The 16375-nt window shown below is 44.3% G+C and overlaps 1 long non-coding RNA gene across 1 annotated transcript; it reads right to left on the reverse strand.

Annotated features, from left to right (window-relative positions):
* Positions 1–1680: 1680 nt before the first annotated feature.
* LOC146171040 (uncharacterized) lies at positions 1681–15421 on the reverse strand. Its single transcript, XR_014702877.1, has 4 exons — positions 15130–15421; positions 13619–13734; positions 8871–9017; positions 1681–1747 (listed from the first exon to the last, which is right to left on the reverse strand). It is a non-coding gene; the product is annotated as an uncharacterized LOC146171040 (long non-coding RNA).
* Between the last annotated feature and the right edge of the window lie 954 nt (positions 15422–16375).

Here is a 16375-nt window from a genome sequence, read left to right on the forward strand (position 1 = left end):
GGAGGAGATAAATATACTTGGCAGAGGCGGTGATAAGACGACACGTTGACTATTAGAAGCCTTTCACATCAGGAAGAGGGGGCATGACTGTGTGAGTGACACATCTGTTAATCTTTTGCACGCAGAGTACAGGTATCTTGAGCACGCATTGAGAACTGGCGATGTGTTTCTTTACTGCGCATGTCTCCTTTTATATATATATTTTCCGCTCTTACCGGAGAATAAATCAGATGAATTTAGCGTCTGTCCTGTGTGTTTTCTTTCTTGTGTGCTGTTTTTGTGCACTTGTATTCATTTCAATATAAAAACCATCCTTCCTTTCTTGAATAAATATTAGATGGAAGTTAGCGCAGTGTGTGTCTTCTTTCTCCGTCCTTGTCTTGGTGCGCTGCATTTTGTTCCCTTCAATCAAGTACCAACAAACCCAATCTTCTACCCCAGTAGGTGACCAGTGCAGAATTTGGTGCAAGCATACCAGCCTTTTAAATACAGGGCTTAGATTGGGGTCAGTGGGGTAGTCTAAATTCTGGCCCAGCAGCAGCAGCAGCGGTGCCAAGGTTGTGAGTGTGGCACCATGAAAAAAGCTGAGTTGCCAGCTCGTTGGGGGGGGGGGGGGAGGGGGAGCATCCACTGTACCAATCATAGCACTCTTTGCAAACCGTGACTGCCATGCAGCAATAAGCTCTTGCTTTGTGCGCCGTGGCACATGAAGTTCGCTCATCGGAGGGTTGTGGCTGCTGCTACTCTCGCTCTGCGCCTCCTTGAAAGAAAGGCAGGAGTTGCAACGGTCCTCATCCTTGTTCATCAATGCTGGAACATACGCTGCAAAAAGAAAACATCACTGTGCGGAATTCCCCAAGGTGGGGTACATTTGTAATCAGTAATAGAGTACATATTATAAATAATTTTTTCAATTCAGTTTTATTTTGACAAACCTTTGTCTAACAGAAGAAAAATATACCAAAGGAGGCCGCAAGGCGAAAAAGCTGCAGGCAGGACCTCCCGTTAGCATCCACCCGGGCGCATGCATAGAGCTACGAATGAAAGCTATTCTGCTTTGTCGGAAACTATGTGGTTGACAAGCAGTATATCCTTCTCCATAAAAAGAATTCTTCACTTACTCCCAAATTACAAACCATTTACTCAATATATATATCTGATCTTTTTGTACACACCATAGGTTGTTGCTGTATTGACTGCCCAGTCGAAAAATACAACACAAATCTAGCCTGTCGTAAAATGGGACCCTGTTGTCTGTTGTACAATTGTGTGTTGTAAGTTGCGGCCCTGTCGTCTCTAGTACTGTTCTGTCTGTAGTATTGTTGTCTGTTGTGTGTAGTGCTGTTGTCTGTTGTACGTTGTACTGTTGTTTGTCGTAAAATGGGACCGCTGTTTGTAGTACTGTTGTGTGTTGTATGTCGCAACGTTGTGTCGTATTGTTATCTGTCGTACATTGAGTATTGTGTCGCGGCATTGTTTTTCCGTCGTGCCTCCAGTATTTTCCGCGGCAGTGTACGTCCTAAATCTGTGGCATCTCTTCAATTAAAAAAATTTAGATTTTGCTTTCATTCACATATAATGCTAGAGCAGTGCACACGTGCCTCTACAAGGCATCATGCTTAATTGTGAAATAAAAGCATGCCTTTATGTACGGAGTATAAGTAAGAACTGGGACATATATGCAAGGCTACTTATCCACTTTATTATTGTCAGCTGGACCTGCCGCAGACCACGACCACCTTTGAACCTGCATGGAAGCAAGGAACACATAACATAAGAATCAATTTAAAACCCATAAAGAAGTATAACCTGCTTCCTGATTCTCAAAGCTAGTTAGCACTCATTTAGTCAGCATGCCGACAAAGCATAAAATTTTTCATTGACGTATGTTCCAAGGTCAAAGCTGCTAAATGCCTACATTGCTGAAAGAAAAGCAACAAGAAAAACAGGCAAGAGGAGAAAACATTGGAGTAATATTCCATTGAGTAAGTTGAGAATTAAGCCTCATACCGCAAGTGTACTGCTCATAAAAGGCCCCTTCGTCTACCATAGACAGCAAGGTACTCTGCAATGTTACAATTATGACACAACCAATTACTGGATAAAATTCAGAAAAATGTTTGATTCCACCATGTTTGTTTCAAAAAGGGCATTTAATTTTTCCCAATTCTCATGCAGTGTCAGCTACAGAATAACCAATTTTTTATTTTTACGAGGTGAAATAACTGGAGAGAAATTCTAAGTGCTTCCTTACAATAGACATTCCTAGTAATTCCGCCACGCCATCGAGTGGCCACGCAAAGCACCCTGGGAAAGCGAAGTGTTGTCACGCTCACGTCTCTCTGACTGTCATTTCTCAGGCTAAGTTTTCTCTGCTATCTTGGCATTCTTGCTGTGCTGCTGCTTCCCGCTGTTTTCTTTTTTATTGTGTCCACCATTCCTTTGCATCGTGTTGCCCAGTTCGATGTTGCATTCTAAATCCATGGATCATCAGTCAACACGAAGTCTGACGTTCGCCCACTGAGGCTCTCCATAGTGGCACACGAATACGCAGTAGGAAACCCTTCCCCCCTCTGTGCCGTGCATATCTGGAGCCCAGCACTGGAACACCTTGGAAGGGCGTAGATGGATACCATGGTCACGACGCGTTCGATGTGGCGGCGTGAACCCCACACGGCAACCTTGGCTTTACACGACATAGTGAAGCTTTTGCTTCAAAAGTCACGGAAAATTGCAGACTAGTAGCTAATTATCAAAGCAATCCGGTGCTTGCTGAATTTTGCAAGGAAGCACCACCAATGCACACGAGAAGACACATGACAGCGGAAAGCAGCGGCACAACACGCTAACATTTGTCAGCAGCCGACGCGAGAGGCGATTGCTTCTTCCATTGTGCTTTGCGCAGATCTGCCAGAGGATGGCGCGGCACTTAAAGGAGTATAGACACCATTTTTTGAAGCGTCAGAAGAAATACGATTGCTTTCCTGGTTATACAGAGATGCTCCCCAAGCAATCCCAACCTCGCACGTTTCCGCGAAGATATTTTAATTTGATTTTAAAAACAAGCCAGGCAAGTACTACGTTTTTCAAAACCCATTGGCATCGACATCTCTGTGACGAAAACGTGTACATAGCTAAACAACATGACGTCATCAAACAACTGTGACGTGGGGTCAGCAAAGCAAAGAGCGGTGACGACACATGGCCGGACTCGAACAGCGCCGCCGCCGCTTCCGGCCGTGCCCTGAGAAAGAACTCCGCTTCTGCTCGCTTTACTCGATGGCTTCTTCGTTGGTGCATGTTACAATTACCTCACCGGTGTATCTATGGAGACTGCCTACTAAACTCAGGCCCCAACAGTATGCCTGCACAAGTGCAGGGCTTACGGCAACGGTGCCTGTCGATGGCGTGCCGGGAACATACTGCGCCGCTCCCCGCCTACCCTAGACGTCGCTAGCCCTAGCTGGTTTCACATCGAAGCGCCAGCGAAAGGCGCTTCGGAACGAGCTAACGCTGTAAAAAACGTCGGAGTTTAGCGCCGCTTTACTGGCAAGCACATCTCGTAAAATTTCTTGCTTTGCGCGACACCTTCAGCAGGGGAGCTAGCTGACATCAGGTGCGTCGCACCGGTTAGCAGCTGTCGTAAAAAAAAAGTTCGCTTGTATCACTAAATATTTCTAGCAGGACCTCCGTATTGGCCGAATAATCCTCGCAATTTAATCGTGACTGATAGTCCTTTGTACAAATAGCTATGTAAGCGAATGAACAGCGATCTGCGATAGCTAGATTACCGACAGCGGATGCTGAGGCAGCTATGACTTGGGAGCCGATCGCGGCGGCCATGGCTTTACGCATCCAGATTGCCTTGACTGCGCCAGATGGCGGCACATGCTTGGACGGCGGCACGCAGGCCTGCCGCGTCGGGACCAATCAGCGCGTGAGCAGGCGTGAGCACGGGAGCCATCGGGAGAGCTTACGGGTTACGGTGGCTGGTCGCATCATTACTAAAACATTTTTTTTAGAACAGCTTGGCTCACAGCGTTGGCCAACCGGACTGATAAAGCAGCATCTTCACGGTTCCTTTGTTCAACATTCCTACCAGTTGACATTTCCTGCGCGTCAACCCACCAAGCTTTCGTGGCTGCTGCTGATTCCTGCTTCGTCGCATGAGTCGCAGGCGAGCAGGTCGGGATTAAAGTGCCCGGCAATGTTAGTAACATCCACGCTATTGGGCAAAACAACGTCGCAGTACTAATTATGCTACGCTGAAGCGCTGCTCGACGACGATATTTTCGTGCACGTGCGACAGCAAGCAGACGAAAAACACGACCCGAATGCGTCATCAGATTTTGTGTTTACGCGATCACCAACCTTGCCAGTAGGGAGCGCTCGTGTGGCGTTCTCATATCTTTGACGTCATCGCGCGCTCGTGTCCGGAGAGATCGAAACCGAAACTGGCCCTGATAAATGCACTGATAACAAATAATTGATCTGTGCTGGGGCTTTTTGGGTCGCAGTCCCTCTGTTTTGGACCACTGTGGATCGATTAAAGCAAAAATACCGGAACAGAAAATGTACGTGTCTATACTCCTTTAAATTTGTGTAACTGTGTTATGACGGGCCATTTCTGACTAGTGCGATTAGCTTAGCAAGATGGAGCAATTTGTAAAATCATTATCCAACTCTCCCCATTGGATGGATGCTACATTTAAAAGTCACTGACTGCTGATGAGGCAAGTCTTGGCAGGTTTGAAAAAATCCATGGTTAAGCTTTACTATACAGTTTTTGTTCATGGCAAAGATAATAAACCTGGCGTTGTTTTCTGTTACAAGTTGCCCTGCACTCATCTTAGTTTATAAAAAACATGAGGCATGGTATCAACTAAAAAATAGAAATGAATGTGAACCATAAAACTGAAAAGGTTTATTTTTAAAACTTCGGGGACAGCGAAAATAAAGAAAGCTAGAGAATATGCATTTCAATTTTTTGTCTTCTACCGTGGTTTGACATTCTCAATCACGGGATCTTATCTTGCTCACAACACTCACAAAACTATGTTTTAATGTCTGCGAAACTGTAGCTGGTGCGCGATGGCAGCTCCGAAAGAGCTCAATTCAAAGTCGTGACTACAATCAGCCCATGCTCAAAAAGCCCAGAAATGAGCACAGTACAAAAAAAAATGTTGATTCAAAAGCAAGTATGCAGGCAAGTTACAGTAAAACCTCGTTACAAGAGACACTCAAGGGACCCGAAAAACATGTCTCTTGTAACCAAAAATTCTAAAAGCACCGTGTTTACTGCACATCAGCATATAAATGCATTCACACACATTAACAGGAAATTATTCAGGAAAGCTTGAAGAAGTTATTCATACTAGTATGTATTTTTGTGAGTGCAGAGTGTATTCCTTTCCAAATTCTGGAGGTAAAGCATTTCACTTTGCAAGCCTTCTTTTTGCTTTAATACCTTTGAGGCACTCTTACATGCTCGTCTCCCTCAGATGATTCACAAAAATCTCTCTTATAACAGTGTCTCTTGTAACGAGATTTAACTGTATTAGCAAAGAACACTTGAGCGAGCACATCTTAGGCCTGTGATTATGCTTTCTAGGGACTGGCAATGACAGATATTAGATTATACATTTCATGCGCAGTGCAGACATTGTAGCATTTCAATGTTCTAGCATCTGTAAATGTTAATTTTGGCAGTCTTGGGCTCCAATGCGATGTTATGGAATTCAAAATCTAAGGTTGCTGCATGTTTCCTGACCTGCCGCGACCCCCCCCCAAAAAAACAAAATTACCTCCTCCACCTCAAAATATATTTTCACAAACACAGAAGCCATATTTGATGGCACCTCTGTCTGACGATGGGAAAGTGAGTCTATCAACGAGACAGCACAAAAACAACCCTGCTAACATGAATGGCCCAACTACAAAAAAACCTCCAAGAGCCGCACAAAAAAAAAACCAACTAGATATATCTATTAGAAGCATGCAGCACTTAAAACTCAGCGTAGAAGCATTGCTCCAAAATCACAAGCCGGCCCTTTTCGCAGTGCGACGCAATAGAAGTGCTGCCTCGTTACAAATGGCCACATTGCTTTAGAGGGATGCTTCACTGCACGGACCGTTGCCTGTACAGTGAAGCATCCTCAAACCACTACGGTTCAGAATACTCGAAGCGCGGAAAAGCACGTCGATGCAAGAGAAAAATAACGGGTAAGCATTACGATGGCATGACGTCATCTCAAAATAAAATAAAAGGCCAGTGATGCATGCTGCAGTATATGAAACATCGCAACTGGTCATATCACAACAGAAAGCTTTCCCTGCATATGGCCAACTTTTGCGTCTAGTCGGGGCATTTTGGCGCAATGTGGCGCACATTTAACGAATTTCGCACTTATGGCGCAGCAACATGCAGCTGTATCAATAAGGCGCAGTTGGCGCAGCTGTTACACCCCTGCTGTTGTGCCTCCACTGACTAAAAGTTATGAGTGCCCTTCGGGCACCACTAGATCAGAAATTGGCACAGAAGCCCAAGAAAATTGGTCGAGTATATTGCGATGCTGGCAATATGCATACAACAGCAGAGGCGAATGCAGATTCCAGAGAGAAAACAAGTGTGGCTACCGTATTGCTAGGAGGTTTAGCAGATACGAAGGAGCCGGCCCCAGAGGAGAAAGACGAGCATGTGAGTCCACAAGATGGCTCAGAAAACGGCGAGGCCAGTAGCGATAAGATACCAATGTCAAGACCCACTATGTGTTTAGCAGAGGCAGAGCCTGCGGTGCTGTTCCCAACCATAGCTACCACCGCAAAGTTACATGTCGCTTTAGCAGAGGCAGACATTGTCGATGTCAGAAACACACAGGTGTCATTGCTATCCATCGCAGGGGATTAGAAAGATGAGAGAAATATGCCAGATGATGGCCAGGCCGGCCAGCGGACACAAAAAAATCCTGCCAGTTGAATGTTGCAGTACCAGAGCAGGTGAGCCCTGAAGAAGGCCCCAAGATCATTCGGAATGAGCGCCTCCAGCAATGAAAGTGAGATCTGCATTTCGACCACAGCAGGTGCCACGTTAACCAAAGGAGACGTTGAGCAGCCAATGCAAGCGCCAGGAAGAACAGAGTGCAAGAAGCTTGCGGAAATGTTAGTGGTACGCCAGCTATTTCCTTGCTGCAGGAGTTACCACCGATAAGTGGTGACACACTTATCGCCTGGCGGCCATAAAACCTGTGAGCGGGGTCGGGTTTTTGTGGCGCTACTTAACATAAAGTTAAAGTACTGTGTTTTCCTTTTAGATATGGAAAAGGATGCACTCATAAAGCGAAATCCGGAGTGTGGGCACAGTGCCCGAGAGTCGCTGGCTGGAGCTAATCTGTGATATTGCACTCACGCTGGCTTGCCCTGCGTGGTGGCTTCCACAGACGATGGCGAACTTGTGGGGGAACAGCGTGTTGCATGCAGTAAGCGGGGGGTACCAGAGGGGCGGTGAAGCTGTTTGTGCATCTGTGCTGCACCCCACACACCAATGGCTTGCCTGTCGCTCGTGGGTTACTATCATCTTCAGACGAGCGGCACTGTCGAGGGAGCACATTGTTTTGCTTGCCCTACGAAGGGATATTCGCAGTTAATGAAGGGTATGCCTTCTGAGGCATATTTTAAATTACGGTTCTTAACTTGTTGGGAAACTGCAGGCAGCATTTGCTTCTGCAGAGCCGAATTCAGTGTGCATGCTGCAACGCGCTGTGAAGAAACACGAATGTTTTCAATTCTCCCCCGAGCGCTCTGATGGCCAGAAGCCTGCTCGTAGGAGTTGGCAGCTCTTAATTTTGTTCTGCAATGTATTCAGTTGTCTGTCAAAGCCTGGCAATAAAAATAAAACCAAGCGACAAAGGGTGAACATAGACCTCACACCAAACAAGCAAACCGAGGTATTCATACCATTTCTCTATGCCTGCCTCATGTTCTACGTAAACTCGTCACCAGCAGTGACTGTTGCCAGATGCAGAAGTGTTTTCTGCCATTTTTCACAGCCACATTTTTTATCCCGCCCGCAAAACAAGTTCCAATATACTGTTAACATTGAGGTTGCTGGCAAAAGTTTAGAAGACTCGACATGAAAAACTGAGCATTACACACTTCAGCACGCAGTTTTCAGGCAAAAAGTTCACCTTAATCTCGCTCCCATATGTACTTGCACTGCTTCGAGTGGAGGACATATTCTCAAAGAGACCTTGTCGAAGGAAACGCCGAGGGGCGTTCATGAATCTGAATTGGCCCTGGGAAGGAGGAGCAGCTGTTTTCTCCACTCAGTGGAGTGGAGGTGGAGTGTTGAATCAAGGCGCGTTTTTGAATGCAGGTATTAGTAATGTCAACTGATGCAATATTACTTCATAAGGATCACTGCATTTTGCCTGTTTACTGTAGCAGTGCCATGCAAATGACAGCAATGGGCAACACGTCATGTGGGCAGAAGCCATAAATACATTCAGTACTTCCCTATCACACTGAACTGCTGAGTAAGCATTCTGATAACCTGTTCCCACTGCCTCTCCTTATCAAGACATCCACCAAGCCACGTCTGATGTTTTTACCGGAGCTGAGATACAGGCATGTGAAAGTACTGCTGTGATCGTTTTGGTGTGACTGGCCTAGTGTTCCTTAGCTGATGTCTGGACACAACTGGCCTCGTTAACACGTCATTTTGCTGAAAATGCTCATAGACTCGGCAATAAAAAATGCAGCACTTTAAATACAAGGACAGCAGACTGGAAAGTGTGAACAGTCACATTTTTGAGAATGTTGGTTTAAAAATGATTGTTACAGTTCGAAATGTTAGGAAGCAACAAAACACTCACCTCTTCCTTTGGCTTTGAGCAATGCCTGCTGCTTTCAACCACTCCAGAGCCCTGAGCAGGTGCTTCTCTAGATGTTCGAAGCTGAATTCCTCTTTCATCCTTGGCCACCTCTGCTACACGAAATCCCCCGGGGATAGCCGAGAATTGCTGAAAAATAGTAATACCAATGACTATAAAATAGTATGAAGACCTGAACAAGGGTAAATGAGGTACACCTCAGTTCGCAGATGAGCCAACGTTTTGACAAGTGGACTTGTCTTCATCTGGGCAAAGTGATCATCGCTGGCAGGGGTTTAAATATGCTTTTGCTTCCGAAGAAGAAAAGCTGGGGAGGGGAAAGTGGGTGCAAAGAAAGTAGGTGTGAAGGAGTGGGGAGGAGAGGATGGGTGAGAAGAAAGTGGGTCATGAAGTGAAAGCAAAAAAGAAAAAAAAATCTTCAGTATGTATTTATCAGTTTGGAACCAAGGATTCTGTGGCCCGCAAAAGTAAAAGCAGCAGTACAAGGAAAAACTACAATACCGGGTAGGTGATTAGTCACCACTTAAACTGGTTTGGTACAGATATGCCTTACAAAGGGACAGACTATGCAAACGGCCCTGATAAGGCATATATCTAGGGGGACAATTCTTAAAAGGTAGGGGGAGTACAAAGTCACAGGATAATAACCACACAGTGAACCACAACCGACCAAAAAAAGAAATTTAAGTATGTATCTCAACCTGGAACCAGATTCTGTGGCCTGCAAAAGAAGTAAAAGTGGCAGTACCAGGAAAAACCACTGTACAGGATAGATGATCAGTCACCAGAAATATTCCTGCTGGTTCCAATGTTCTAAATTTATGAATTAGATATGCATTGGAACCAGCAGAAATAAATATATCTAAGGGAACGTTAGAATCCCTTAGGTATATTCCCTCTGCATCATAACTATTCGGGAAAACAATCCCACATAGTGTGAATTGTGCAGTTTATTCACACCACATGTACACTCTAATCCCTTCCATAATAGCATAACCTTACATATTCCTCTAAACACATTTTCTCCTTGTCACTTGTTGCTTGAATTTCTCCTCAAACTTTTTTTATGAATAATATTTTTTTTTCATGTCAGTTGTGGTTCTCCCCCCCCCCCCCCACCTTTGTAGAAAGGTTTAGGAATTGTCCCCCTTAGACATATGCCTTATCAGGGCCCTTTGCAAAGCCTGTCCCTTTGTAAGGTGTATCTGCACCAAACCCGCCTAAGTGGTGACTAATCATCTGCCCGATACTGTGGTTTTTCCTGGTACTGCCGCTTTCACAGGCCACAGGATCTCTGGTTCCAGGTTGAGATACATACTTAAAATATTTTTTTTTTCTTTCACTTCATAACCCCCTTTCTTCTCACCCTTCCTCTCCTCCCCACTTTTTCACACCTACTTTCTTCGCACCAACTTTCCCCTCCCCAGCTTTTCTTCTTCGGAAGCAAAAGCATATTTAAACCCCTGCCAGTGATGATCACTTTGCCCAGACGAAGACAAGTCCACTTGTCGAAACGTTGGCTCATCTGTGAACTAAGGCGTACCCATTTACCCTTGTTCAGTTCTTCTTCAACCGTGCAAACCCTCTTTTTCCTCTCATTCTACCTATAAAATAGTAAAGCTGTCAAATTCATGCACTACAAATAAAGCTCTGCTTTGCTCTTTTTAAGGCTCAGTCATCATCAGTGAATTGCTTTTAGCACTTCTGTAAAAGAATACGAGATCCAAGTTGTTTCCTGCTTTGCATCCCATAATGCAATGACATCACAGAAACAATGCACACAGCTTTACTGCTTTAGATGTTCGCTCTGAAGAGCAACATGCAAGCACAACTTCCTCTAATTTGAAACATTCAGCAGTACTTAAGAAATAGCTTCATGCAAACTATGACGACTTGTGAAAAACTGCTAGTTATTCGTCTGAAGCATTCAAGGGTGCCAAAAAGCACAGCACATATGGAAGAAATTGTAAAAGAGTGTGAATAACAAATTACTCTTTTTGCAAAAAAGTATGCATTATATGCTTTTTGCCACCACATGTGCAAAGAACGCATCAATGCATCAACTGTGGCATAACAGTGAACTTTTAAAATGTTGTGCTGAGCCTTTCACCATGGCAAATAAGTACTGCGGACACACAGGTTACCTTTCTTGCTAATATAGAAGGCTTCAATAAGTTTCTGCGATTCTGTATTTCTGCTCATACCAGTAGTACACATCACCACAGCATGCCTTATGGGACCTCACAGGACAAGATCCAATGTGATGTGGTAAATTAGAGACCATTTTCTTTTGCTCAATATTTCACTGAAGTTCCCAGACTCCCTCATTTGCACAGTGCGTAGTTTGTCCTGCACAGGAATGGCTGCTTGAGAGTGAAACTCGTACACTACCATTTCTGCATGTTTCATGAATGACCGTCTATTGTTGGTACCAAAACCTCTTTCGTCTTTTCCGATGTGACAGCAAAGACCACAGCTTCATTGGAGATAAAGAGGGAAGTGGACTGTCATGCATGCTCACAGCAATGTTCAAATTGTGGGACAGCTTAGGTAGATATTGCATAACTGCCAGTCTCGCCTTTTCTCAAGGATCCTGCTACGCAATGCTGGTGAGGGAAGCTGACGCAAGTATGCTGATAGCAATATTTGAACAGCAAGTATAAGCAAAGTACTGAGTGCTCAATGAATCAGGTATGCTGCTGTTTTGTTCCACATTAAAAAAGGGGCTCCTTCTAATTGATTTTCAAATAGATAAAATTTAGTGAAAGGAATGAGTGACTGATTTATTTTTTTGTGAATCTGTGATCAGTAAGTCATGTGTCCCCAAGCTCCATTCTAGTTTTCAAATTCAATTGGCTAGGCTGACTTCAGCTGGGGCCCATTGTTTGCTTTTGAAAGGGGTTACAAAAGACACCCAGAAGTGACAGGCTGTAGAAGTTGGTGCAGATGAGCCTAGAGAAAAGGTGAGACCAGTAGTGACATACCCGCACATGCTATCCCACAATGGAAACAAGGTAGTGAGCAGGCATGACATCTAGTCTTTTTAGCCCCTCCAAAGCTTGGTTGTCTTTCCTCTGGCTTCATAAAAGGACAACTAAAAGAAAGAGGCTCTGGTAAAAAGCTTCGATGTCCATTCAAGAGATGCGTTGACTGGTCAGTATATGAGTTGCCCTCTCGTCAGCTCATTCTTATATAGTAAACACTGGGTGTCATGTCACTGAGCAAATCAAGGGACATGAACAGATTGTTGAGCAACAAAAAGTGTAGTACAAACTGCCAAACCATTTCTGATGACTTCATGCTCTTTAATAGCATCAAGATAAATAGTCTGTCAGCAAAAGGTATCAAGCTACCTAAAGACGAGCTGGAAACAGTATTGTGTGACTGGGTTGCAATGAAGAGCTGAAATGATTTTCTTTTCGAGGACATGTTCTATTCCATACAATATTGTGCATATGCCAAGCACAGTTTAAAAGCAGACAACATGAAAAAGCCCAGTCACAGCTTGCGAGTTGTAAAGGTATTGCGACAATGTGGGCTTAAAAGGAACAGCTGCTGGCCATTGCATGCTGCTCGATTCCTTGGAGCTGCTAAGAAATAAGCAGCGCCTCGGATGTATTGAATGCTTGTTTCACATCTAGGTTCTCATTACCTAACAGCAAGATCAACTGCCCTTTTAGAAGATAAAGCGTAACAAAAGGAAGCACATAAAAGGAATGATGGGATATACATTTGATATACAAACATGCTGCCCTATCACGTTTTACTGTAATACTGGCAACTCTTGAACATGACGATTTACAGCGCCCAACCGAGGCGCATTTGGCTGCACCGATGGCATCTAGTGGAAACAAGTGGTTTCGAATAGCCTGCAGCTGAGAATGTGCTGACATACTGATGGGAGTGCCTTCACGTCTGTGCCTAGTCTGGATACAGCTTTTACCACTTGTGACTGTTCACAAAGGTGCTGCAGAAACACAAAACAATGTGTAGCTAGAGCATTCAGGCATGCATGTGCTGTATTATATATTTGTGTGCAGCAACATTAATACACCGCATTCACTTTTGCTAACACTCGTCAAATGTATTATTATTCGTAGTGCAGAGATCGTTTCCTTTTTGTACAGAACAACTCCCCAATATGGTTTAGCTTGATATTTAGATAACTGTCACCTACTGTGTCATAAACGTGATGACATTAATGGACAAGATAAAACAGTTCAGCGAAGCTCTATCAGTGTGGGGATGCATGATAAATGCACACTATCATAAAAGAAGAATTATTGGCAGATGACATCCATGCAGCCCAAAGTACACTATCTGAGTACTCTAGATTGCCATGCTGATGACTGCACAATCAAGTTGCTCCCTGGTTCCAAATCATAGCCTTTTTGCAGTGTGAGACCTAAATGCTCAGCAAATCCCCCGACGCTGGCCATTTTGTGCACTCAGACTAAAAGCAAATACTTTTTGAAAGCCCACATGTCATGACGTTATTCATGATTTGTATGTTTTAGAATACTTTCATCCGAACTGCTGTCCAGCAAACTGGCAGAACATATTAAAATACTCATTAAGCAGCACAAGAAGGGTTCTCTTTCAATCAGTGCATCCGTTCTGCAAAATTTTAAAACATTTCACATTGATTTTGTGATGTCAACTGTCACGTATTGCTACTGTGAATTAAGCACGGCTGCTTGAATGTGCAAAAAAAAAATCTCCGTACTTACGTCTTTTCAAAACTGCCATGAACTGGTAATTGCATGGGAAGCCGCCTCACAGCAGGGCTGTGAGACCTGCCGGTGCTGCTGCTGGCGAGGGCTCCTGGTTTGCCTGCATAATGTGACTTCGCGACAAAAAAAAAAAGGATTAGAAGTAGAGCTCTTTGACTATGTTCGGAAACTTCCTTTGAGCCTTCCTGCATACGGCTGACAAACAATGAAGGGCTTTTCACGTTGATTTTGTAATGTCAACAATGAAAACATGGGGGCCAGTTGGTTGATCATACTGTGGAATACTGCGCTACTTGATAGACCGAGGACACATTCATTCGTGTGTTGTCCATCACCTGTCCCCCATCTAGCAAGTAGCGCTGTATTCCCCAGTTTGTGATGTCAACGGTCCCTTATTGCTACTGTGAAATAAGCACGGCTGCTTCATTCTGTAAAAAAAAAAAAAAAGATCTGAGTACATATGTCTTTTAAAACCCGCTGTGAACTGGTAATTGCATGGAAAGTGGCCTCGCAGTAGGGCCATGAGACTCCTGCTTGGCCTGCATAATGTGACTTTGCAAAAAAAAAAAAATTGAAGTGAAGCTCTTTGTATGCTGGTTCGGAAACTTCCTTTGAGCCTTTCTGCAATTGGCTGACAAACAATGAAGGGCTTTTCACATTGATTTTGTAATGTCAACAATGAAAACACGGGGGCCAGTTGGTTGATCATACTGTGGAATACTGCGCTACTTGGTAGACCGGGGACACGTTCATTCGTGTGTTGTCCTTCACCTGTCCCCCATCTAGCAAGTAGCGCTGTATTCCCCAGTTTGTGATGTCAACGGTCCCTTATTGCTACTGTGAAATAAGCACGGCTGCTTCATTGTGTTAAAAAAAAATCTGAGTACATATGTCTTTTCAAACCCGCTATGAACTGGCAAGTGCATGGAAAGCGGCCTCGCAGTAGGCCATGAGACTCCTGCTTGGCCTGCATAATGTCGCGAAAAAAAAAAATAGAAGTAAAGCTCTTTGTATGACTATGTTTGGAAACTTCCCTTGAGCATTTCTGCATTTCGCTGACAAACATTGAAGGGCTTCCAAATCACAAGAAAACGCAAGAAAACGCGACAAATTTTGAAATGCAAACAGTAGTTCCTCACGTTTCACGAGTCCTACACTACAATCGATGTTTCCGGCATTACCTTGAAACGCACATATTACTTGCGCAAGAGAAAACTAAGCTCCGTTTCCTTTCATTCAGATGTTCATTATTTTAGGCTGAACACTGACTTCGGCATTTATATCGAACTGCTAGTAGAAGCACTTTATTAAAAGGAACTGCAAATAGCGATACAAATGTTCTACGAACACTGGGTTGTGCAAGGTGCACCGAAGAATATAACAAGGACAATCGCTGCGCTACGCAGTTAAATCTAAATGAGGTATCCAGCCACAGATGCTCGCGTACACAACAGTGCATCGCAAGCGTTGCAGCACAGGCAGAACAACTAATATAATGAATGCTTTACCTGCAAATGCCATGACTTGCCTCAAGTGCTTCTTTTCCGGTGCGGTTCGAACCCGGCAGACGCTTGCAGCGTTGAACGTGAACGCATTGCCAGGTGCGTGGGGGCTTCAGCGCTTCTCAAGCGTTTGACGTTTCCGCTATATCAACCAACAACTCCAACCGTATAGAACACTGCACGCTGGACGCACAAAGCAAAGCGCAGCAATCATCGACGAACGCAAACACCGGCTTTAGCGAAGTATTTCAACTTCAAAAACGAACAACTGACATTACGACGCCGCCATGCCGCTGATACTACGCGTCACGCACGGAGGGTAATAGCAAAGTAAGTGCAGCAGACTACGTTTCAGCGGCTCCACTCCGCCACTGACGAACAGGGGGCGCTAAAGTCACCTAGCAGAATTCGTCAGCAAATGCAGTTTTAACTGCCAATTTTCAGCGTGCCAGACCATGAAAGTGCAAAAAACTATTTCCGATTTTGTATCCAGCGCGTGACAAGCATTTTAGGTACAGAATTGTTACAAAGTAGACTTTACACAAAAGTAAGCTGCGCGCATCTAGTGGCGCTTCAGTCGAAAGTAGATGAACGCGGCAGTTTCACTAGTCGTATTAGGCCACTGCAACATTGTGTCTTGACGAAGTTAATGAAATGATGCGATATCCTTGCAAAGGGTAGTATTGTTTTCCATTAAACAAAAATTAAAATATTGTTAGCTATGACATAAAGCGCAGTGTTCTGGGTCAAATTGTTTGACTAAATTACATAAAAGCTATTTAGCTGCAATAACGAAACTGAAACCTTGGCTCCAACTGCCAAACATCTAAGGTGGTGCGAAGGTTGCAGTGCAGTTATCTAGCTGTATTCTGTAGTTTCTACTGCTAAGACCGTTAAAAGGACTTTGTTATTTTCTTTCTTTCGGCCTTGTTCAGCATTGCGAGTGTCGTTGCTCGAGATTTGTGCTTTTTGATACTTCCGCGTACCGCTACAACGATGTGCAGCCTTCGTTATGAAGAAAATTATGTCGCAGAGGGGTCATTGCCGCTCGAAATCTTCCGTGCATGTGCTATCTGAGTCGAAACAACCCATAAATCAGCGCCTCGAGAGCCCCGCCGAGGCCCAGTGCCCCTAGGCGTTGCACAATAATACTGCATGGTACGCTGCCTTGGGCTCCACTGGTTATTGGGAAAAATAGGCCCTGGCAAAAATGAGAAAAAGATAAATCATAAAGTATCAAAAAAATAGGCGG

Source organism: Amblyomma maculatum, unplaced genomic scaffold (assembly GCF_055883805.1).
Source record: "Amblyomma maculatum isolate TAMU_Amacu unplaced genomic scaffold, ASM5588380v1 scaffold_23, whole genome shotgun sequence".
NCBI lineage: Eukaryota > Metazoa > Arthropoda > Arachnida > Ixodida > Ixodidae > Amblyomma > Amblyomma maculatum.